Source organism: Delphinus delphis, chromosome 19, assembly GCF_949987515.2.
Source record: "Delphinus delphis chromosome 19, mDelDel1.2, whole genome shotgun sequence".
Taxonomy (NCBI): domain Eukaryota; kingdom Metazoa; phylum Chordata; class Mammalia; order Artiodactyla; family Delphinidae; genus Delphinus; species Delphinus delphis.
In genome coordinates, this window is record NC_082701.1 from 57,975,531 (window position 1) to 57,994,740 (window position 19,210).

General features: G+C 47.7%; 1 non-coding gene and 1 pseudogene across 1 annotated transcript; one reads left to right on the forward strand and one right to left on the reverse strand.

Moving 5' to 3' along the window:
* The window catches only part of LOC132414155 (receptor-binding cancer antigen expressed on SiSo cells pseudogene), a 109,813-nt pseudogene extending 98,261 nt beyond the window's left edge, over nt 1-11,552 (forward strand).
* A 1,624-nt stretch (nt 11,553-13,176) lies between these two features.
* Nucleotides 13,177-13,248, reverse strand: TRNAW-CCA (transfer RNA tryptophan (anticodon CCA)). Its single transcript has one exon. It is a non-coding gene; the product is annotated as a tRNA-Trp (tRNA).
* Nucleotides 13,249-19,210: the final 5,962 nt, after the last annotated feature.

The window sequence follows — 19,210 nt, forward strand, 5'->3', positions numbered from 1 at the left end:
GGGCTTCCCTGGTGGCGCAGTGGTTGAGAGTCCGCCTGCCGATGCAGGGGATGCGGGTTAGTGCCCGGTCTGGGAAGATCCCACATGCCGCGGAGCGACTGGGCCCATGAGCCACGGCCGCTGAGCCTGCACGTCCGGAGCCTGTGCTCCGCAACAGGAGGGGCCACAACAGTGAGAGGCCCCCGTACCACAAAAAAAAAAAAAAAAAAAAAAAAGACATATACTCAATACTTTGTATAAGGGGAAAGAATCTGAAAAAGAATACACACACACACACACACACACACACACACACACACACCACATATATATATATATATATATATATGTGGTGTGTGTGTGTGTGTGTATATATATGTATAACTAAATCACTGTGCTGTACAGCTGAAACTAACACAACATTGTAAATCAACTATAAGATAAAATAAAACAACGACAAAAAAGTAGCGTTTATAATAAAAGAGAAAAGAACCTTCCAAACTAAGGGAGAGAGAGGTAAAGCTGGATCTGTGTGTTTGCCAGGAGAGGACAGCAACGAGTGTAGTTACCTGCTGACAGGCTTTTTGCAATTTAGCCGGGCAGTAAAGCCTAGAAAACACACAGCCTGAGAGACAGCACAGATGATGATCCCTAACCACAGACCTGGAAGTGGAAATATTTAATAGAGGTTGATTCAGTGGAAAACCAGCCACCCTGGGGTGTATGTTTCTCCTAAGTACTTCTGAGAATCTGCTTTCATGGCTGAGGTGGAGCCCAAGGTGAGCCAGAAACCTCCACCCTGCTCTCCCTGTTAGTTTCCAGAAGGTTCCAGGAAGCCCAGAAACCCCTGAGGCCACCTTCCAGGTTTCTGGATCTCAGAACAAACATTCAGAGGCTATTTTTGGCCGTAACATTTGGCTTTAAGAAAACTGCCAATTATAAGGAAATACTCGAAGAGAAACTATTGATACTCGCTAACAGTACTTCCAAACTACTATGCCCCGTTTTCCTCACCAAAGGGGACTGCAGATGTTGGGAGTCTCCTGGCGGTCCAGGGGACTCGGCAGTCTTTCACTGCCGAGGGCCTGGGTTCAATCCCTGGCCGGGGCGCTAAGGTCTCACGAGCCGCATGGCACGTCCCCCCACCCCCTAAAAATGCACGTGTCACCAGCCCTGTAAAGGACCTACGCTCCCTCCCACGGAACTTGGTGCAGGACCTGACTTGCCCTGACTGCAGTAGATCCCAGGGCAGGATTATCCCCAGACAGGTGACTACACAGAAGGAGTGGCTGAGTGGGAGTGGAGGATGGGAGAAGCCTCGCCGGTCTCAAAGTACCGTTAAAAACTTCACCCCATTAACCCACACAGGACCCAGAGGGAGACCCCAGGTGACGAGAGTTCTTTTGGCCAAGAGTGAACCCACAGCAGAATCAGAAACTCCAAGCTGGGAGAGCCTGAACCTACACGTGGACAGTGGCCACAGTGCTCAGACTATATACAAAGATAGAACTCGGACCCACAATCTACGGCAACCTGCCCAGAAAGCCAACCCCTTATCGACAATAAACAACCCAGAAGCCAGCCTATGTCAGACTCGTGAGAGGCAGATCCCTATCTCTAGGGAAAATCCAAGAAGCTAAATAATCACTTCTGCAATAATTGACCCAAAATGTCCAAGCCGCCATCAGTAACTGACAGCTTCCCTCATTGTTGTCCCTGTTTCCAACTCAGGACCAGCCAGAGAAAGGCAGACGTGGCCCCTGACCAAGCACACAGGACACTCCACTTCCGGTCAGCCGGCCTCCAGCCCCCCCAGGCCAGCAGCCTCCAGCAGGGCAGCCCTGAGCCTCCCCTCTGTCCCGCCGTGAATCCTTCCTTCTCCTCGACCCGCCTTGGAGTCTCTGCCACATTCCAGGGCTAGTGGCTGACACACACACACACCCCCGACACACACACACACACACACACCCCCGACACACACACACACCCCCGACACACACACACACACACACTCCCCCGACACACACACACACACCCCGACACACACACACACACACACCCCCGACACACACACACACCCCCGACACACACACACACACCCCCGACACACACACACACCCCCGACACACACACACACCCCCGACACACACACACACACCCCTGACACACACACACACCCCCGACACACACACACGCAGCTGGGCATGAAGAGCCTCCGCTGGTCCCCTTTGCTTGGTCTGCATTTATGCTCACACCTTCTAGTTCCTTCCTCCACACCAGCCAAACTCAGTTGGAAGCCAGAGGGCAAGGGTCACAGTGACCGGTGCATAGAGGCATCACATGGGAGGGTCATACACCGGGTCAGACACAGAGGGAGCTGTAAACGTTGACGTCACAAACGGGAGACCCAGGAGAGACGTCACATTAGCTCGGGGTCAGGGACAACGGGTCACACCTGTGACATATGGAAGTCACCCACGGGGTCACGCAGGGGCCTCCGGAGGAGCCCTCATCTGCTCCACCTGTCCCCACACAAGCCACCGCCAGGGGCCTCCCATCCCGGAGCCTAGACACGGATGTCAGAAGTTTTGTTCTAGAAACGTCTTCTCTGCCTGTGCCCCTCAGGTGCCCGGGTCCCTTAGTCCCTGAGGCTTTTTACTGTCTGCACTTCCCACCTGCCCAACCACCTGTCATTAAAAACTGTCCACACCCAAGTGTCCTTGGGAAGGTCTTCCTGTGTCCTACAGCGTCCACCCGTGTGAATAACTTTTTTTGGGTGAGATAGTATATTCACTTTGTGGCACAAAAATCAAAACATCATAAAAATGCGTGTGAAGCATTTGGTTCCCACCTTTGCCCTCTCTGACCTTATTCCTTCTAACTAGTTGTTGGTGTCTTTTATAAAAACTATCAGTTTCCGTACATTACTTCCGTATTTCACCATCTACCTGATGTCTTTTGCTTTCAGTAATTTTTCAGCCATTTTAGGTCCTTGAGTTATGAAATCATCTTCTGTAAATAATGACAGTAGTTCTATCTGCTCCTTTGCAATGTTTATACTTTTCTTTTTAATTGTCTAAGTGTACGCTTGCTTTTGTCTTTGACCTAGGAAGTAACTTAGAACTGTTTTTTTTTTTTTTTTTTTTCTGGCTGAGCCACGCTGCTTGTGGAATCTTAGTTCCCTAAACCAGGGGCCACTGGCAGTGACAGTACCGAGTCCTAACTCCTGGACCACCGGGGAACTCCCAGAGGTGTTTTCAAATATCCTAATTTTGGTAAGCTTTTTCTGACTGATTTCTAGCTTCATCGTAATTGGCTCAGAGAAAGTGACCTGCGTAATACATATGCTTTGAAGTTTGTTGAGATTTAGTTTATATTCTAGAAGGAGATCACATTTTTATAAAATGTTCCATGTGACTCAAGAACGTTGCTCTCCAATTATTGTATGCAGAGTTCTCTCTGTGTCCATTTGATCAACATTGTTAATTTTATTATTCAAATCTTTTTAATTTTTGAATTTTATTTTATTATACAGCAGGTTCTTATTAGTTATCTATTTTATACATATTAGTGTATACATGTCAATTCCAATCTCCCAATTCATCCCACCACCACACCACACCCCCGCCACTTTCCCTGCTTGATGTCCATACTTTTGTTCTCTACACCTGTGTCTATATTTCTGCCCTGCAAACAGATTCACCTGTACCATTTTTCTAGGTTCCACATTTATGCATTAATATACGATATTTGTTTTTCTCTTTCTGACTTCCTTCACTCTGCATGACGGTCTCTAGATCCATCCACGTCTCTGCAAATGACCCAATTTCTTTCACTTTTATGGCTGAGTAATATTCCATCGTATATATGTACCATATCTTCTTTATCCATTGATCTGTCGATGGGCATTTAGGTTGCTTCCATGACCTGGCTATTGTAAATAGAGCTGCAATGAACATTGGGGTGCACGTGTCTTTTTGAATTATCGTTTTCTCTGGGTATAGGCCCAGTAGTGGGATTGCTGGGTCGTATGGAAGTTCTATTTTTAGTTTTTTAAGGAACCTCCATACTGTTCTCCATAGTGGTTGTATCAATTTACATTCCCACCAACAGTGCAAGAGGGTTCCCTTTTCTCCACGCCCTCTCCAGCATTTGTTCGTAGATTTTCTGATGATGCCCATTCTAACCGGTGTGAGGTGATACCTCATTGTAGTTCTGATTTGCATTTCTCTAATCATTAGTGATGTTGAGCAGCTTTTCATGTGCTTCTTGGCCATCTGTAGGTCTTCTTTGGAGAAATGTCCATTTAGGTCTTCTGCCCTTTTTTTTTTTTTTGTGGTACGTGGGCCTCTCACTGTTGTGGCCTCTCCCGTTGCAGAGCACAGGCTCTGGACGCGCAGGCTCAGTGGCCATGGCTCACGGGCCCAGCCACTCCGCGGCATGTGGGATCTTCCCAGACCGGGGCACGAACCCGTGTCCCATGCATCGGCAGGCGGACTCTCAACCACTGCGCCACCAGGGAAGCGCTTCTGCCCATTTTTTGATTGGGTTGTTTACTTTTTTAATATTGAGCTGCATGAGCTGTTTATATACTTTGGAGATTAATCCTTTGTCCATTGATTTCTTTGCAAATATTTTCTCCCATTCTGAGGGCTGCCTTTTCGTCTTGATTGTAGTTTCCTTTGCTTTGCAAAAGCTTTTAAGTTTCATTAGGTCCCATTTGTTTATTTTTGTTTTTATTTCCATTACTCTAGGAGGTGGATCAAAAAAGATCTTGCTGTGATTTATGTCAAAGAGTGTTCTTCCTATGTTTTCCTCTAAGAGTTTTATAGTGTCTGGTCTTACATTTAGGTCTCAAATCCATTTTGAGTTTATTTTTGTGTATGATGTTACGGAGAGTTCTAAAACCTATGCATCCCATAGGTTTTGGATCATCGTGTTTTCATTGTAATTTGTCTCTAGGTATTTTTTTATTTCTTCAGTGATCTCTTGACTATTTAGTAATGAATTGTTTAGCCTCCATGTGTTTGTGTTTCCTACATTTTTCTCCCTGTAATTGCTTTCTAATCTCATAGCGTTGTGGTCAGAAAAAATGCTTGATATGATTTCAATTTTCTTAAATTTACCGAGGCTTGATTTGTGACTCAAGATGTGATCTATCCTGGAGAATGTTCCATGTGCACTTGAGAAGAAAGTGTAATCTGCTGGTTTTGGATGGAACGTCCTATAAACATCAATTAAATCTATCTGGTCTGTGGTGTCATTTAAAGCTTGTGTTTCCTTATTAATTTTCTGTCTGGATGATCTGTCCATTGGTGTAAGTGAGGTGTTAAGGTCCCCCACTATTATTGTGTTACTGTCGATTTCCTCTTTTATAGCTGTTAGCAGTTGCCTTATGTATTGAGGTGCTCCTATGTTGGGTGCATATATAATTGTTGTATCTTCTTCTTGGATTGATCCCTTGATCATTATGTAGTGTCCTTCCTTGTTTCTTGTAACATTCTTTATTTTAAAGTCTATTTTATCTGATGTGAGTATTGCTACTCCAGCTTTCTTTTGATTTCCATTTGCATGCAATATCTTTTTCCATCCTCTCACTTTGTATGTGTCCTAGGTCGGAAGTGGGTCTCTTGTAGACAGCATATATATGGGTCTTGTTTTTGTATCCGTTCAGCGAGCCTGTGTCTTTTGGTTGGAGCATTTAATCCATTCATGTTTAAGGTAATTTCTTAATTGTTATGGGTTTGTTTTTGTAGGTCCTTTTCTTCTCTTGTATTTCCCACTTAGAGAAGTTCCCTTAGCATTTATTGCAGAGCTGGTTTGGTGGTGCTGAATTCTCTTACCTTTTCCTTGTCTGTAAAGCTTTAGATTTCTGCATCATATCTGAATGAGATCCTCGTCAGGTAGAGTAATCTTGGTTGTAGGTTCTTCCCTTTCACCACTTTCAATATATCATGCCACTCCCTTCTGGCTTGTAGAGTTTCTGCTGAGAAATCAGCTGTTAACCTTATGGGAGTTCCCTTGTATGTTATTTGTTGTTTTTCCCTTGTTGCTTTCAATAATTTTTCTTTGTCTTTAATTTTTGTCAATTTGATTACTATGTGTCTCAACATGTTTCTCCTTGGGTTTATCCTGCCTGGGACTCTCTGCACTTCCTGGACTTGGGTGGCTATTTCCTTTCCCATATTAGGGAAGTTTTTGACTATAATCTCCTCAAACATTTTCTTGGGTCCTTTCTCTCTCTCTTCTCCTTCTGGGACCCCTCTAATGTGAACGTTGGTGTGTTTAATGTTGTCCCAGAGGTCACTTAGGCTGTCTTCATTTCTTTTCATTCTTTTTTCTTTATTCTGTTCCACAGCAGTGAATTCCACCATTCTGTCTTCCAGGTCACTTATCCGTTCTTCTGCCTCAGTTATTCTGCTATTGATTCCTTCTAGTGTAGTTTTCATTTCAGTTTTTGTATTGTTCATCTCTGTTTGTTTGTTCTTTAATTCTTCTAGGTGTTTGTCCTTTAATTCTTCTAGGTCTTTGTTAAACATTTCTTCCGTCTTCTCCGATCTTTGCCTCCATTTTTTTCTGAGGTCCTGGATCATCTTCACTATCGTTATTCTGAATTCTTTTTCTGCAAGGTTGCCTATCTCCACTTCATTTAGTTGTTTTTCTGGGGTTTTATCTTGTTCTGTCATCTGGTACATAGTCCTCTGCCTTTTCATCTTGTCTATCTCTCTGTGAATGTGGTTTTTGTTCCACAGGCTGCAGGACTGTAGTTCTTCTTGCTTCTGCTGTCTGCCCTCTGGTGGATGAGGCTATCTAAGAGGCTTGTGCCAGCTTCCTGATGGGAGGGACTGGTGGTAGGTAGAGCTTGGTGTTGCTCTGGTGGGCAGAGCTCAGTAAAACTTTAATCTACTTGTCTGCTGATGGGTGGGGCTGGGTTCCCTCCCTGTTGGTTGTTTGGCCTGAGGCGACCCAGCACTGGCGTCTACCCGGCCCTTTGGTGGGGCTAATGGTGGACTCTGGGAGAGCTCACGCCAAGGAATACTTCCCAGAACTTCTGCTGCCAGTGTCCTTGTCCCCACGGTGAGCCACATCCACCCCCTGCCTCTGCAGGAGACTCTCCACCAACACTAGCAGGTAGGTCTGGTTCAGTCTCCCCTGGGGTCACTACTCCTTCCCCTGGGTCCTGATGCACACACTACTTTGTATGTGCCCTCCAAGAGTGGAGTATCTGTTTCCCCCAATCCTGTCAAAGTCCTGCAATCAAATCCCGCTAACCTTCAAAGTCTGATTCTCTAGGAATTCCTCCTCCTGTTGCCAGACCCCCAGGTTGGGAAGCCTGACGTGGGGCTCAGAACCTTCACTCCAGTGGGTGGACTCCTGTGGTATAAGTGTTCTCTAGTTTGTGAGTCACCCACCCAGCAGTTATGGGATTTGATTTTACTGTGATTGCGCCCCTCCTACCATCTCATTGCAGCTTCTCCTTTGTCTTTGGATGTGGGGTATCTTTTTTGGTGAGTTCCAGTGTCTTCCTGTTGATGATTGTTCAGCAGTTAGTTGTGATTCCGGTGCTCTCACAAGAGGGAGTGAGCGCACGTCCTTCTACTCTGCCATCTTGCACCAATCTCCCCAAATCTTTATATGTTTTTTGTTGTTGTTGTTGTTGTTTTGCGGTACGCGGTCCTCTCACTGTTGTGGCCTCTCCCGTTGCGGAGCACAGGCTCCGGACGCGCAGGCTCAGCGGCCATGGCTCACGGGCCCAGCCGCTCCGCGGCATGTGGGATCCTCCCGGACCGGGGCACGAACCCCTGTCCCCTGCATCGGCAGGCGGACTCCCAACCACTGCGCCACCAGGGCAGCCCCGCTATTGTTTATTTATGGTCTCGGCTTTTAGCTCTACCCATTTTCATTTTCTTTGGTCCTAGTCCTTGCCTCCCAGATCTTTGTCTTGGGTCATTTTCCTTCTTCCTGAAGTACATCCTTCACATAGTCCTTCAGGGAGGGATGCTGGTGGTTTCATTTACTTGAAAATATCTCTGTTCCTGAAAGATAATTTCCCAAGTATATAATCGTAGGTTGGCAGTTACTTTCTTTCAGTAGTTTGGAAGTATTAGTGCACTTTTCCTGGCTTCCATTGCTGCTGCTGAGAACTCTGCTTCAGTCTAAGTGTTAGTTTGTTTTTTTAAAAAATAATCTTTTTTTCCCCCTCTAGTCATTTTTAAAATCCTTACTTTCTCTACTGTGCATTTCTTTATGTGGTATATAGGTATTCTATCTTGATTTATTTTCTTTTAAAATATACTATGAGGGCTTCCCTGGTGGTACAGTGGTTAAGAATCTGCCTGCCAATGCAGGGGACACGGGTTTGAGCCCTGGGAAGATCCCGCATGCCGCGGAGCAACTAAGCCCGTGCACCACAACTACTGAGCCTGCGCTCTAGAGCCCATGAGCCACAACTACTGAAGCCCGCGCACCTAGAGCCCATGCACCGCAACAAGAGAAGCCACCGCAATGAGAAGCCTGCGCACCACAACGAAGAGTAGCCCCCGCTCGCCACAGCTAGAGAAAAGCCTGTGCGCAGCAACAAAGACCCAACGCAGCCAAAAATAAATAAATAAAATAATAATTTTTTAAAAAGAAAGCAAGCCTAGGTTTGAAAAAATAAAATATTGGGTTTCCCTGGTGGCGCAGTGGTTGAGAGTCCGCCTGCCGATGCAGGGGACGCGGGTTCGTGCCCCGGTCCGGGAAGATCCCACATGCCGCGGAGCGGCTGGGCCCGTGAGCCATGACCGCTGAGCCTGTGCGTCCGGAGCCTGTGCTCCGCAACGGGAGAGGCCACGACAGTGAGAGGCCCGCATACCGCAAAATAAATAAATAAATAAATAAAATAAAATATATTATGAGCACATTTTGCCTGGGACTTTATATACTAAAACTAGATGGACTGTTTTTTTTTTTTTTAATTGGAGTATAGTTTCTGTACAATGTTGTGTTAGTTTCTACTGTAGAGCACAGTGAACCAGCTAGATGGATGCAATATATTCCCTCTTTTTCGGATTTCCTTCCCGTTTAGGTCACTGCAGAGCACTGAGTAGAGTTCCCTGCACTATACAGTAGTTTCTCATTAGTTACCTATTTTATACATAGTATCAATCGTGTATATATGTTGGGACTTCCCTGGTGGCACAGTGGTTAAGAATCCGTCTGCAAATGCAGGGGACGTGGGTTTGAGCCCTGGTCCGGGAAGATCCCACATGCCGCGAAGCAACTGGGCCCGTGCGCCACAATTACTGAGCCCACATGCCTAGAGCCCGCGCACCACAATGAAGAATAGCCCCCGCTCACCACAACTGGAGAAAGCCCGCATGAAGCAACGAAGACAAAACCCAGCCCAAAATAAAGAAATTAAATTAATTAAAAAAAATAGTGTATATATGTCAATCCCCATCTCCCAATTCGTCCCCCGCCCCGCAGAAGGCCTGTTTTGAGGATGTATTTTTTTCAGAGAGAATTTACTTCTGCCAGCATGCTGGGGGTCCTACTGACTGGGGAATTGTCCATTAACTTCTTGACTTGGAGATTTTGGACTATGCCTGTGGAGTGAACGCTGACCTGAAACTCACGTTTCATAAAGTTAGATCTCATGAACTTCTAACCAGATTTAATAAACATTAATGTCTTGGCTACTTTCATTAAAAAATTTTTTTAAAGTAGAACCTGCTTCCGTCCCCTCTTCCTCCTCATTCCCAGAGCTGGTGTGTATAATTCCGATGCACAGTCCAACACGGATACATATTAAGTATGTATCCATTAACAGGTATAGTACGTGTTTACATTCTTTGTGTGTTTAAAGTTTTTGTGCAGAGGGGGAGGGGCAGGCCTTGCTCCTTCCCAGGCAGATTTTTCCAAAATCCAAGTCCCAGCCCACTAGGCACCCACTTGGAGCAATTGAGAGCGTTTCACCAAACGCCGTGCATATGGCATCAGACTGTGTAAACTGAAAAACGCTCCTGTCATTTTTCGCATCTGTACAGTGGGTATGATTCTTTTTTTCTCATCAGTCAATTTCAGGTTTCGATTCCCACCATGGCTGTCACACAGTTTCGGTTATTTAAAGTTTGTACCTGCCTAGCAACAGTATTCTCATTCCTAAAGAGATTAATATGCAGATCTGGCAGAGGACGGAAATTAAGTGGAGACTAAACAACTTTCCCAGCTACAGTTGATTATTCATCAGTTGCTAAACAGACAGACGTTGAAGAGTGGACTTCTTGAGATGCAGATACACCCACAAGTGTAAAGATTAAAGGAGGGAATAGGAATGTGGCAACACAACAAAAAGCTTTAGAAAAACTGGAACCTGAGTATTTTAAGGACATGACACCAACTTTAAGGAAAACTCAGAAAATCATTATTAAGAAGAGAGAACCATTAAATTTTGGCATCCCAGATGGCAGCACAGGTTTCTCTAATAGCCTAGCAGCTACACAAGATATGCCTTTTATTCACCGATCTCCTGAACTAGGTGACATGGATACCTGGCAGGAAAATACCAATGCATAGGAAGAAGACGATGCGGCAAGCCGAAGAAGTTCTGAGGCAGCAGAAGACAGCAGACAGAGAAAGGAGAGCAGCAGAACAACAAAGGAAGAAAATGGAAAAGGAAGCACAGCGGCTGATGAAGAAGGAACAAAACACAATGGGTGTGAAACTTTCGTAACAAATGTTCTTCAGATGTCATGGTGCCAGTGGGAGAAATAAGAGCTCCACAACCCAAGCAACATTCGCATGGAGCTAAGAGTATTTTCAGAATACAGATACACTGTTTGACTTTAATGCGTTCATCAGGCCACCCAGGACACCAGGAATCTCTCAAAAGTCCCTTGAACTCTTAGTGATTGAGACTCCAAGAACAAAAAAGACTTATGAGATAATATTTCCTTCAACATGTTCCAACTGTAAGACAATTGTTTGCTGTAGAGAAATTATTACAAATGGCAAATATCAGTACCTTTTCAAGCTGGTGTTTCTAGCTTAATAAATGGGTGTAAATCATTTTACGGTGGGAAACAACTCTCCTGTCTATAATGATTTCCTTCAATGTGCATAATGATAAAATGAATTATTTTAAATATTCTTTTGTTTCCATGATTACCTGACCTAAATCAGACAAACCTTTAACTTCTCATTTCTGTTGTCAGAAGCTGGTGTTGACGTACATTTCCTCTAACTTGAACTGGCATTGTTCATGTTTGATACAACATTAAGGAATTTGGTAATTTTGGTTTTCAAGAAAATGACATTAAATGCAATAATATATCACAAAAAAATAAAGTTTTTGTGCAACTTGCTTTTTTTCGGAGAAAAAAATTTATTTTATTTAGTAATTCGTTTTCTGCTGTTGTTTTTAATTTACGAGAATTTTAAAAGAAAATAAATGCAATAGTGCTGCATACATTTGATATTCTATTAAAAATTTAAAAATCATGTTAATTTTTTGTTTCATGCACAGCTCATGTACTCAAACCTGATGGTAATAACATACAGAAATTTCACTGACAATATGCAATAAAAATTATTCAAAGTGGCAGAGCAAATCATTTTTGAGAATCACCTTCACCGTGTTTTCTAGTAACCTCCATAAGATTAGCTCCTGTAACCGGAGCATTCTGTGTCTGTCTTTCAGTGTTCCTTTCTCTTCTGAAGGCAAGGGGAATTGAACAACTGCGGGGGAAGAGTGGATCCTGGGGGTTTTACTCTTTTTGCAGGAACCCAGAAGGGTCTTTTTACATCGTTATTCACAAAAGTAGCGGCTGCTCCCTTTGGACCTAAAATCCCCCAATTCTTCCAACCTGATGTACGTGCTCACCCAGGACTACCATGCTGCCTGCACCCTCACCGTCCCCTTCAAGGAACCCCTTGACATGTTTTTCCTTTCCACGTGTGAATTCTCTGAATGCACAGGTGTGCGCCCGGAGTCAGCAACAGAGACATTCATGGTTCAGTGGATAGCTTACACGTCTGAAGCAAGGCCCTGGAGCGACACCCCACGGTGGGCTGCAAACTGAAGGCAGGACATGGTGGTAGCCTCCGCTCCCAAGGCGAAGGGGAGTGGGGGCCCTTTATAGAGGGAATTACATCAGGTGGCCTCATTAGTTACCAGGGAAACCAGTGGAGGGGCAGGCCCCTCACCGCCCTTATGGTAAGCTGTCACCAGCTGGGTCTTGGGCATAGGGGTAGGTGAAACAGGCCCAGGCCGGGCAGGGGAACGTGCAGACAGCAAGAGAACAGCCATCTTGCGTGGCCTGGCCATACAGCTCCTGAGACCCCTGATTTTCTGCAGGCCCCCTCAGCAGATCTGCTCCTAGCTTGCAGCCACAGATACTAACACCGGAGGCTTAAGGGCTTCCTGTCATTTAAGATTCCAAACGCTTTCTTCTTGTATGGCTCTTCTGCCCACATAGGAACAGGGCCGGTCCTGGTCTCCGGGGACAGCCGCGCAAGACCGCGCAGGAGCGGGCTCGCCGCCCGAGCGGGTGCGACCGCCGTCAGGGGCGAGGGCGTGGAGCGCCTGCGGGGAAGCCCGGTTCTCCCCTCCCGGGGCATCTCGGGACCGCGGGGCTGCGCAGAGCTCGGCCGTCGCTCCGAGGCCCCCGTAGGCTGCCGTCCCCGCGGCGGGTGTGGACGCCCCCCGCGTGTGCGAGGCCGCGCCCAGGGTCCGGGGGAGCACGAGCAGACCCCGCCGCCGTCCAGGCCCCCGTGCGGGCTCCACCTGCGGCCAGACCTGCGGACGCGAACGTCCTGCCGCGTCCACGTGCGGCCGAGCCCGCGGGGCGGTCAGATGAGGGCCACCTGCGGGGTCACGTGCAGAAGGCGCGGCGCCTCCCGGGGCGGGGGGGTCCACTTCCCGCCGGGACACCCTCCGGGGACGAGGTCACCCGGGGCTGCGGGGTGGGGGCGGGGAGACGGGCGGGGCGGAAGGGGTGGGGGCGGGGAGGGGCGCTCCAAGGCTCGACGCACCGCCCCCTGCCGGTCCTGGGAGGAGCTGCGCGTTTATCAGCCCTATGTTCCCGCTGGGAAGAAAAAGAGTGGGTTTTCCGAGCAGCTGACAGGATAATTAACCTCCGTGAGGCCAAATCCCTCGCGTGGGGCGGCCACTCCGCTCCTCACGAGCCCCTGCACTTCAGAGGAAAAAAGCCGGCTTGACCCCGACGTGACTTGAACACGCAACCTTCTGATCTGGAGTCAGACGCGCTACCATTGCGCCACGAGGTCACAGCGAGCGTGAGCGTCCGTGTCATTAAAGGCCTCGCTGAGGCGGCGCCGTCGCGCGGCCCCGGAGACGCAGGCGCTGTCTCCGCGCCGCCCGCCCCCACTCGGAGGAGGAGCCGGCCGCCACGCGCCTGCGCGACCGGGGGAGGGGCGCCGCGAGCGAGTACGGGGCGTGGCCGAGGCCGGGGCCCCGACTCCTTCCAGAGACCCCTCAAAAAGAAAGGGGGGTGGGCATCTCCCATCGCCGGGAAACTAAGGACTTAATAAACGAGCTTGATAAACGCAAGGACTTTACAATTTTTTTTCACTTTGCAAATCAGCTCACTGCATTTGTCAATTTTTAAAAACTGAAGTATAGTTGATTTACAATGATTATATTTAAACTATAAAAATAAACATTGTCTTTGAGGAAAGCCAGAACAGCGCCTGGAAGAAAATTAGAATCTTTGACCATCCACCATCCAGACATAACCACTGCTAATACTTCCATGTGCGGTATTTCTTTTTGCAGATTTTTACCGGCTACATCCACATCCCAAATATGTTACTGGACTTTCAGCTGACAGCACACATCCGGAAAAGTAGCCATGAATTTTCACAGAGGGCAAATACTTGTGTATCCGGCGCCCAAATGGAGAAAGACATTAGCACCCGCCCCTTCCAGTCGTTTCAAATCCAATTTTGAGATGAGATTATATTGTACCTAACATTTTAATATTCTCACTTCTCACTGTACTGTCCGCATATTTTAGTTGATATGTTTTCTAGCATAATGTTAAAGGGTCCATTGTCCACCTCATGGGAGTCCTAAGACCCTGCTTCTGGATGGTACTTTTTCCTTTTTATTAAATATGAAAGATAAAACTATTAAATAAGGGAGTAAATATGCTTTTAAGTAAAAAAGCTACTAAGTAAGAAAGAGCGCTATCCTGGTCTGCTTAAGAACAAGAAGCATCAATTAACTCAATAAATACAACACCCGCAGGGCCTGGTGTTCTTTAGAGAGATGGAGCCGCCCCACCTTTGCTGTCTGATGCTCTCCCCCGCCTTTGCCGTCTGATGCTCTCCGTGAACTTGGGGTTGGGGGCAGCTGAGACCGCCAGAGCATCTACTGTCTAACAGGAAAGGAGGCGCGGCTGCTTCTGTGTTTGTGGCCACGTGTGACACTAGAGGCATTTGGGATTGACCCCAGCGCTGTTAGAGAAGCAGAGGCCAGGAGGCTCTATCCCTGTGCTCCCGAGGGAAGAGCCAGCCAGCTCACAGCATGATTGCTGATGCCATGTCCAGATTCCAAGTAGCGAGAGACCAGAGTCACCTCCTTATTGCTTTTGGTGGCCCAGGGGTGACGTGGACCCTGACAGGGGGCGGGGGGAGGAATGAGGGGACCAAGCGAGTGGAGGCAGTGAATGAGGTGGAGTCCCCAGGTTTGGATTCACCTTCAGGCTGATCACACACTCCTTTCCCTTCTCCCCCCGCAAGCCCTCCAGCCTCGGCCGCACAGCAAAGTCACTGTGAGGAAGAGCCAGTGCCCTTCCCACGGAGGCCAAGGGCCCAGAATCCACTGGGAGGAACGCCTCACCCACAAGGAAAGACCAGAGACGCTCTTGAAATCCTGCTCAGAATTTTGGATACACACGTCCCGGCCCCTCTTCTCCTGGGATGTGGAAGCAAAACCTGATGTTTAATTGTGCTGTGGCTGCACCCCTACAGGACAGTGTGGTGACGCAAATGGACAAAGGGATTAAAGAGGTTGGTGCAGGTAGTGTACAGGGACCCCTCTGAAAAGTGAGAGCCCTGCCTGCCAGAACAGACCAGAGTGCAGCAGTGCAGGGGTCATGCCGTTGTGCAGGGTCACATCGTCTTTTGGGGTTTTATTGCTTTTTGGGTTTTTTTGGGCCGCGTAGCATGAACCCGTGCCCTGGGCATTGGGGGCACGGAGTGTTAACCACTGGCCCGCCAGGGAAGTCCCCCAATTTTTGTTTTTCAAAATACTGCATTTTAAAAATTTACCTTAACTGCTGAGGTTTTTGGTGTCCCTACCCCCGGGAGAATGCCTCACTCACCTCACCCTAGTTCCGACCTTGCTGCTCACCAAAATTCTGCTGATGCCCAGAAATCGCGAAGAACTGCTTCCTTATTTTAGGACTAAACTCTATATTACACCAAACAACAAAAACAAAACAAAACAACTCCCCCCCCCCAAAAAAAAAATCCACCCACAGGGCTTCCCTGGTGGCGCAGTGGTTGAGAGTACGCCTGCCGATGCAGGGGACACGGGTTCGTGCCCCGGTCCGGGAGGATCCCACATGCCACGGAGCGGCTGAGCCCGTGAGCCGTGGCTGCTGGGCCTGTGCGTCTGGAGCCTGTGCTCCGCAACAGGAGAGGCCACAGCAGTGAGAGGCCCGCGTACCGCAAAAAAAAGATTGTTCGCATCAAAGTTGTGCTTGTAACGGCGAAGCCCAGGAGCCAGCTGGACTGTTCCATTTTACAAGCTCAGTCTGGATTTCCAAGCGAATGAGCAGGGGAGCTGGCCTTGGCAAGTGCCTGCATCTAGGAGCTACCCGAATAAAGGGATGTCGTACTCAGACTCTAGGAATAACTGCCGTGGAGCAAGGATGCCGGGATGGAACATTTAAATTGTTCATTACAAATACCGGCAGCCAACGTTGCGTAACCCGGAGCCCCGGGCCGAGGACAGGACTCCTCCAAGCTGTGGCCTCCTGATTGACAAGAAAGGCCAGTCACAGCCCGTGACGAGAGATGGAAGCCCCTGGCCGCTGCACAGAGGGAAAAAACTGCAGATTTGGGGAGAATGGAAGAAGTTTTCACATATTGAGGTGGGGGGGAAGTCATTCTGGTTATACATGAGCTAACTCGAATTATATGCTAACCAAACAGCCTGTGTGTGCTGTCCAACATATACTGCACATCTGCTGTAAAGAAAAGGGTGCACTGACCGGAAGTAAAGAATGTCCATGTTAAAAATAAAGATGAAATGCTTCCCTTTCTGGGACGCCGGTGCTGGTTTCTCCTTTGATGGTAAGACTCCCTTCACAGGTGCCAAGGCCACCCTGACTCACTTTGTATTTGCTGGTCCGTTTTTTTTGAAGGAATGTGTCCCTGACTTGTTTGATGTTGTTCGTTCTGACAAGATATAAAACTGCGCTGAAAACCATGCTTCTCTGTAGCAGATCCTCAGAGCTACTGAGAGCCTGTCTCCCGGGCTACAGTCCTCAGTTTGGCTCAAATAAAACTCTTTTCCATTCCCATTATAGTTTGGTTATTGATTATTTGTGTCAACAGGGAGTCCGTGAACTTCAGGCATTTAGATTTTCGTTTTTTTTGGTTTTTTTAAATATATTTTTTATTTATTTGGCTGCCCTGGGTCTTAACTGCGGCATGTGGGATCTAGTTCCCTGACCAGGGATCAAATCTGGACCGCCTGCATTGGGAGCGCGGAGTCTTAGCCACTGGACCACCAGGGAAGTCCCGATGATTTTGTTTTATGCCAGGTTTTCCTCCTTTGCTATGTGCCTCAAAAACCTTGATTAGGAAAGAGACCCTCCCTTAAGATGGGAAAATCCAAGAGGATTACAGTTGGAAAGTCTGCACCTCCCTGCCTGTCCTTCCCCTTTTAAAGTTTCTGTGACCCTATTAGGTTTTGGTTTTGCTGAGGACATACTTCAGTATAAACCCGAGTAAGTTTGGCTGGGCTCGAATGTCTTCAATGATCTAATGAAAAGGCTGCCACACTTGTTCGTGGTCAGAAGAGACTGGGGCAGGGTGGATGCCCTTTACCTTGGATAAATGGAGAGCCAGAAGCAGAAAGTTCTGTCTGCAGGGTATCGGCTGTGGGGGTACCTAGCGAGAGACAAGGGTCCTGTCCAGCTAGTCCCCACGTGACAATAAATGTGACTTTCTCAGCTTTGCCCCATGTGACAATGTTGGAGATGTTTTTCAGCCTAGAGATCTTGACTTGGCATTTTACTAAACCCAAAAGCCCTGCTTGCCGTCACCCACTAGATGCCGCTGATGGCAACTGGGGGCTACGCAGAGAGGCCTTGATGGCAGACAGGACCCTGTAACTCCATCAACAGTCAGAGGAAGACAATGCCATGTTTTGGGGACTAAAACAGCTGTCTTCCAACACGGAAGAACTATAAAAGGGAGAGCCGTTTCCCTATTCATCAGAATTTAAACATGGGCTTAAACTGCCTTAGACAAGAAAGGATTACTGTGGAAGATTCCCTCTACCAAGCAGGTGGCGAGCATACCAGCCCCGTCCTCGCCGCCTACTAACTGTGTGCCACTGGATAGGTCACCCGACGTTTCTTTGCCCTAGAGTCCTCAATTCTAAACTGTGATATAACTGATCTCAAAGGGCTGTTGGGAAGGGTAAGCCAAGGAATGCTCTGGAAATGGGTTCCAGAGAGCACAATGCTTTGTTTCCTAATTCTTAGCATGTCTACTAGGCTTCCGCGGACATGTCAGAATTTAGGACTTCGGAGTTGTCAGGGCTGCCCAGGACTGTGGGGCAAGATGTGATTTAACCTACTTCTAGGCTCTCTCTAAGCGCGAGCGGTAGCTAAGCCTGCTGTCAATACTTACACCAGAGTCGCATAAGCCAGCAGATGGCTACGGCACAGCTCCCTTTTCCACTTTACCTTCTTCTGTTGTTTCCCCCTCTCCTTTCTCTCGAATACGTATTGTTCTTCTCTGATTAGGCTTTAACGGAGTCCAACCGAATCACCCTAATTGCATCCCCAGAGCAGCCAGTGTGATCTTGGACTATCTGATGGATGTGTAAATTGGGGAGGCATCACCACAAAACGACTCATAAACCTACAAGTGGCCTGGAAACTCAGATCTTTGCAATTTTATGAGGACCTACTATGCCCCTGGCACCGTGGTAGGTATTTTATGTGTTACTTCATTTAATCTTCGCAACCAATACGCTCTTTAATCCTTCATTGAACTTTGCCTTCTTTGATGGTTGAATGGTCAGGCCCCATAAATGGCTGCTCTCTTGCTCTCTGTTCGTCCCCTGCCCACCCCGGCCCTGCCTCACCCCTACCTTATGCGCGTGATTGCCTCCCCATCTTAATCTGAAAGTTTAATCAGTAACTATCCGCGTGATCAGCCTGACCCCCAGCTAATGATCGTTCTAGCCCTCGTACTGGAGCGGCTCCAGTGTGTTCAGTCATCGCCAGGAAACATCAACCCTCATGATGGTTGCTAACTCAGAGCTGTGCGAGACCTGTTCCTTCGAGCAGTTCCCCCATTGACCAAGGGGTGCTTCTGACCTCATGCTCCGTAAACCTGAGAGCTCTCCTCCCCACAGTGAAGATTGCCACCGTGTCCTGCCTGCCCTGTGCCGTACACAGTGGGGTGTCACTCCAGGACCTTTGCCTCTGCCGTGTAAGATTCCCCGTCCAATAAACAGATGCCTCTGTGGCTGTCTCCTGGCTCTTTCTTCCATCTTCACCGCTGGGCAATTACAAGGACTGCAGGACTGAGGTGTGCAGCCCAACAATGGTCTTTATTCATTTTTCTCCATTTTTTCTCACGTGAAATAACTCCCTTGGAAGAGCCTTGTGTTATTTTTTAACTTTCCCAAAGAGATTTTTCTGCTTTGGGCTTCCATTCATATTTTGATAGTATAAGGACTCTGCCATTTTTACAGAGATATTTTCGAATGTTTAATCTGTTGTTCAGTCTGTTGATATCTTCTCTTCCTGAAGGGAAGTGTTCCTAAGAATAAAATAGGAATTACTATAGGCTCCCAAACTCTTCTAGAAAGTCTGGCCGAGGACTGAGGTCCCCATCTCCCTCAGGAGCCAACCAGCCAACCAATCCTGGGGAACCTCGGGAAAGAACTGCGCTCTCCACGCCTTTGAGAGCTGGGGGCTAAGCCCTATTTTGAGCTTCTGACATTTCTTATCCAGAAGGACATCCTGTCTGCACC